At 46.1% G+C, this 6,587-nt stretch overlaps 1 pseudogene; it reads right to left on the bottom strand.

Annotated features, from left to right (window-relative positions):
* Positions 1-3,029: 3,029 nt before the first annotated feature.
* Positions 3,030-4,264, bottom strand: LOC123138594 (uncharacterized; annotated as a pseudogene).
* Positions 4,265-6,587: the final 2,323 nt, after the last annotated feature.

Here is a 6,587-nt window from a genome sequence, read left to right as displayed (position 1 = left end):
TGGTCTTGGTTGAGGATGTTGGAGGCATTCTTGTTCTTGAACTGTTCGAACAAGGCCTTCTCAAGTGCCTCTTTGGGGGAGAAGACAACTAACTGGGTGTGGTAGGTAGATTAATGGCAGGTCTCACTGTAGATGAGATTGACCGCAGTCGCCATGCCACTAGTGAAATAGGGATATTGCCATAACGACCTTCCTTGGGTTGTCGTACCATGGGGGGAGGGGACCCTTGCAGCAGTGGAGGAGGCAATCGTATGGCTATACCACTGTGGCACATTTGCGATCTTCATGTAGTGGACAGGTAGGTGCACTAGGGCTGCAGGGAGATGGTGGTGGCCATGGTGGTACCATCAACAGAGGGTGGGCAGCAGCAGTGGACGTCGACTTGGCAAAGTAGGTGGAGGCTGGACACGACAAATAGCAACTTGGTCATCAACATTTCCTTTTTCTTCTTCCTAGGTAAGCTGCAATCAATAAGTAGTACCACAGGCAAGCGTCAATAACATTTTGTTCTTTTTCGCCTTTATTTCTTTTGTTTTCTTTGTTTCTTTTGATTTTCATTCTACATTTTTTGCATATGTCAATAACATTTTTCTAATACATGTTTAACATTTTTTCGATACAAATTTAAGAGTTTTTTGTACACATCATCAACATTTTTCCAATACACACTTTAATTGTTTTTCAAATGCTTGATTAACATTTTTCAAATACATGGTTAACGTTTTTTGTATGAACATTTAACATTTTTCAAATGTTTTATCAACATTTTGCAAATGCAAGATTAACATTTATTTGAATGCATGTTCAACATTTTTTCTATACACAATTAACATTTTTCAAATGCTTGATTAATTTTTCTGAAATACTTGTGCAATATATTTTAAAATTCTTGATTCATACTTTCATGTACATGATCAAAAGATTTCCTCATTTGTTTAATACATGGTCAAAAAAAATCTATACACATTTAACTTTTTTCAAATGCTTGATTAACATTTTTTAAATAATTTTTAATGTATTTTAAGTACATTATCAACTTTTTTCACACCCATTCTATAATATCTGTATACATTGTTGATATACACGTTTACAAAAAATCAGATTCAGGATTAAAAAAATTCAAAATATTTACGTATAGTATATTTTGTAATATATATGTTTAGAATTTTCGGAAGTGTAAATAAAATTAAAAAATCAAAACCAAAAAAGTAAATCAAAATGTCAAAAAAAAAAGAGGCATTGGCCTCGCACAAGCTGGGATGGCCCATTGAGACTGCTTTCTTCAGCGAGTGCTAACTCTGTGTTGCAGCGAGACATAGTGTCGCCCTTGTTTGTTTTTGGCAGGAGTCACGTCACTCTGTTTTTAGGGCCCATTACCATTGCCGTGGAAATCATTTCATGGGCTCTGGTTTCGCTAGCTAGATGGGCTTTAGTTATCATTTTGGGCTGGCGTTGATTAAGACGTTTCCTACTCCTTCTCCTTGCTCTCCTCTTGATCCCCTGGCTTCTCTCTTATTTTGTTTCCCTTCTATTTTGTTTTGTGAAACCCTAGTTTGATATTTCCTCGTAACTGAACCCCAACGTTTACCTGTTGAGACAGAGGAGGACAATAGATAGATGATGGATCCTGCTCATACTCCACAGCGGTTGTGTTACTCAGTTTTGTGCTACTCAGTTTGAGTATGCTGTGTTGGTCTACTGGATGGATTATGCTAGTAGTTGTTCGATGGATGCAACGCACATTGACTCATGAAATACGCCCATTGATTATACTTGATGTGTTTGCAAGCACATAATGATTGAAGACACCAATCCATTGATCAATGCATTTGTTTGTCGCTGCTGCTGTTTTTCTTTTAGAACAAAGGCTCGCAGAGAGTCTGGCTTTGAATTAACAAATCCATCAACCGGCCAGAAATTACAAACACACGCAGTCTACCTCGACCAAACGATACAAGGGGACACTCTAGGAAGCTTACAACTCAAAGGAGCGAACAAGCTCAGAAAATGGAGGAGAAACAAAGCACAATGCTTGCCCTAGCTCAAAACTACAGTCAAACAGACGGCTAGGAAACGGACACACACAAGCACAACAAGGAGCTGTACAAAACAGAGTGTAGAAGTGAGCCCAGCATTACTCCCAGGGAGAAGAACTACACACATCCTCCGTCTCTCTAACGCAGAGGGACCCTTCCTTCTCACCACGGATCGCAAGGCGCCGCATCGTCGGACTTGAGTGATGCTCACCCTAGAGTAGGAGAAGTGCTAGCTTCGAGACCTGGAGCAGCCACATCACACATCCACTAGAACAATCAAGCAGTCCGCGACTGCCGCGCCGCCACATCCTAGCACACCTGAGAACTGCAGGAAAGCCATCGGGCGCAACTACTGAAGAAAGGCAGCAAGGGCATCAAGTATAACCAACACCAGCCCAATGATTCTGCATTTTGGACTTTTCCTCTTTGGCTTGAATTTTGGACTTTTCCTTCTATGTGAATAGAATGATTCTGTATTTCCAGTATAAATGACCGAGTCAACATTACTTCCCTTCTAACGGGGTTGCTCCCTCCTCCTTTTTTCGGGCTTGGGACCCGCTATGCAATTTTAAGTGTTATCTTAAAATGACATAGGCAGAGTTCCACCCCCGAACACCAACCCAAACAAACACAACCGATGTTTTTTAAAATAACGCAAGCAAAATCATGATGTGTCTACATTCACAGAACCCGTCGGCTAGGAATTATGCAAAATCATGATGTGTCTACATTCATTTCATGAATCTTCAGCATGCAGTGGTTCAAGGGAAAATAGGAGGACATCTCAGTTCTGATGAAAGAAGACAAAATGCTTGCACCAGTACAGAGTAAACTAGCAAGACCATAGAGGTACATTATGATGGGACATCAATTTCCTCCCTACTTGGAAGGTAAAACTAGTAAAATTAAATTATTTTCTCAACAAAGTCGTACATGTGTGCTTCTATAGTTGATAATGAAGTTGAGAATGGAACAAGAACCTGAACGAATTAATCACAAAGTGCTACTGAATGTTGGAACCCAAGCCGTCAAACTCATCTCATAGGGGATATTATGGGTAGTGTATGGGATCCTATGATCCAAGAACCACCTCACGATCTCCATGGACTGCAGGTCGAGCCAAAAGAAACCACGGCATGTGTCGATGAGCACGGTACCGCTCTTCTCAGCGAACCAGATTAGCTTGAATTGGACTGGGTTCGTCGGCGAAATGCAACTACCGCCTGCCTTGTCAACGAACCGCGAAATTTTCTCCGTCATGTTGATAACCACATGTGGCCGTTGCTGCCAATTGCCTGTATGCTTTGATTGTGCCCATGCCGATCTTGTCCTCTTCAGCGACGAGCACGAGCACATCGCGACCGGCCGACGATGTTGCTAGAAGTTTTTGGTGTTGTCCGTGGTGTGGGAGCCCTTTTGGGAGCATCCTCACCATCACCTTAATTTGTTGCTCTGACACGGAGCTTCAGGACATAGGACCCGGTGTCAGTCAGGCACAACCAGTGGACAGTGTCGCCGGTGACCAGGGCCTTGCCGAGGCTTTGTTGCAAGTGGTTGCTAATTAGGTTAGGTAGATAGGTGTTTGTGTAGAGTCCCCACACGCCATGCTCCGACGAGAAGGTCTGGAGCTGCAGGTTGCCGCTGTACTGTGACATCTGTAGATATGCCTTGATCACTTGGAAATGCCGGCCAACGGAGGTGGCCCCCTTATCATCGCCACAGACCAGCAAGACATAATTTACCCCAGTCGTCCTTGGGAACCCCTGTTCAGATGGTAGGGTCAGACTCCTGCCGGTGGCCGGGTCGCACACGCGGAGCTCTTGTGCCAAGCCCACACGGGGGAGGACGAGACCATCGCGTGACGAGAGGGGAAAGCCTCCGCGGTTGGCCTTGCGGAGCTTGGTGGCATCCGGCGCGCTGGTGTCCACCAGAAACAGCTCCTCCTCAGGCTTGAGCCAGCCCTGGGACTGGTAGATCAGATTGCCGCGCAGGAGGGGGAGCACGAAGCGGTCGCCGTGCTGGAGGCGGAGGGGGCCGCGGAGGCTAATGTATTCCTTGACGCGACAGCGCATGTCCACGCACGTGGCGGCACAGCGCACGAAGGTGGACGGGTCGGTGCGCGCCGCAATGTCCACCAGCACATCCAACGGCAGGGAAGCTGCCTTCTGCCGCCGCCCTCTTGCAACTTGCGTCCGCGACCTGGCGTCGCGGCCGCCGCCTACTACCATGGTCGATGCCTCTCGATGGGTGGCACTAGGAGGGAGCTCTAGATCTGACCGCGTCCCGATCGATGCGGTATAGTGAACCCAGATCGTAGATGTGCAACCTAGTTGATATTTAAGTCTTTTTTTAGGATTAAAAGGGATATTTTGGGATGAATTTGGTTTCCGTAATTGTTTCATAACTGGAGATGCGGCCGGAGACGTCCCGATCGAGTCCGTGACGTTGACGTAATTGTTTCATAATGGGACATACATATCGATCCTCTATATGTATGTACTTAGCAATGGATCGGGCCGCCACTGCAAGGACATCGTCGCGTGCACCATGGCCACGAAACAAGAACGGTGCTCACCTTCGGCAGTGGCCTGGTCAAACCTCCCTGACGACCTCCTCGGCATGGTCCGCGGCAGAGTCGCCTCCCCGCTCAGCCGTGTACGCTTCACCGCCGTTTGCAGGTCGTGGCGCGCTGCCGCGTTGCAGCATCCAACGCCGCCGGCGCTCCCTCTGCTGCTCCTCTCACCTGTCGAGCAAGGCACAGTCACAGAGAAGCGGCTGATCTACTGCCCCGAGGAAGGCGGGCTCCTCCACGTACCAGTCCCAAGCAAGCTGTGCAACATGCAGTTCATCGGATCGTACGATGGCGGATGGATCGCCGCAATTGAAAGATCAAGATCCTACTACGACGGAGGATGGATGGGCGCTGTAGATGGATCGACCACGTTCCGGATTGTGAATATCTTCTCCGGTGTCGAGGTACCGCTGTTCGAGAAGCAGCGGCATTTTCGATTGACTGATCACAATGAACGAGACTTCATCTGGAAAATAATCTTTTCCAAGGTTCCCACTTCGGGTGACTGCATTCTCGTCGCCATGACTACTGGGCGCAAGGTCGCATTGTGTAAGATTGGCTGTCCGGAGGGCGGATGGACCATACAAGGATGTGACATGGAGCCGGTTTGGGACATCGTGTTTTACCATGGGGAGCTTTACGGCCTAGGACATAGCAAGACATTGTACACGTTTGACATTGGCGTTAATGAAGGTGGTGCACCGACAGTTACCGCCGCCTACCCGATGGACGTCCAAAGGGGCGGTGATCCTATTTGTATGAGCTGGTTCTTGGACGAAGCCTCATATATATATATATGCGACTTGAATGGTAAGCTGGCGGTGGCAGTTATGAGTCGATGGTTGCGAAACTGCAAGCCTTTCTTTAAGGTGTTCCAAGTCACAAATGTTGATGATGACGCACACAAATATGAGTGGGAGGAGGTGGGTAGCTTGGGCAATTGCGCGTTGTTCTTGGGGCAACTATGCTCCTCCAAGGTAGTGCAAATGCCAGCTGGTCGGCGGGGAGCTATAGAAAGAAACCATATATACTACTCGAACCATCACTCGGGAGCTAGCCAAGAGGACGAAGAGTTCGAGGAAGAATACCATACAAAATCAGACTATGGTGACCTAATGTTCCATAGGAAAGACCAAAGCATTGATGAAGGTGGTGATGACGTGGAGCGCATAATGTCAGTACGATACTACATTAAGGGTGGCCATCATCTTCCTATGTGGTGCCTCCCTCCTGACTTCTAGGGCCTGTTTGACTAAATAGATTTTCATATCATAGAAGAATTGGAGGATGGAAATCCTTTGGCGGTCTTGCGATACTTTGTTCTTTCTTGAAATATCTCTATGGAGTATTTTATGGGAAATTTTCCATTGACTTTATCTCTCAGAAATATTACCGCAATAAAAGTTTTATGGTGGTTGAGAAAAATAAGATCCATCCATAAAAAAGAATCTAGGTAGTGGTAGATAATTAGGAGGTACCAAAAGAAAGGTATTGATAAATACTAGAAATATGTCGTCAATAAAAAACGTGGGATCGATAACATAATATTTTATTTATTTATATTTATTAAAGGACCGAGACACCGAGGGAGGGGTGGGGAAGGAGAGAGAGGGGGAAGGAGAGTGCACCATCTCAAAGGGAACGAGATCAAGCTCTCGAGTTCCCATGCTAGATATTTTTAGGCCTAATTGTCTCAATCCTGGTACTTGTTCTGTTTTGCTTGGAACAGAGACACCACATCCATAAAGAGGAAGGTCATGGATAGAAGAGTGAGCCGAGCAAAGTGTTTATTTTCCTAGGCAAAATCATGTCTTGTCTGTAAATTCACTTAATGAACAGCTCTATAAATTGAACGTGCAAGTGCCTGCATGCAGTTTGATCCTACGGACAGTCACCACTGATTTTATTGCACCAGCTAGTACAACCACCTCACCTTTGCACGTTCACTCTGTATGCACACTTGTACATGGTAATCCAAT

The sequence above is a fragment of the Triticum aestivum genome, chromosome 6B (genome assembly GCF_018294505.1).
Source record: "Triticum aestivum cultivar Chinese Spring chromosome 6B, IWGSC CS RefSeq v2.1, whole genome shotgun sequence".
NCBI classification, from domain to species: domain Eukaryota; kingdom Viridiplantae; phylum Streptophyta; class Magnoliopsida; order Poales; family Poaceae; genus Triticum; species Triticum aestivum.
This window is presented reverse-complemented; position numbering and strand designations above follow the sequence as displayed.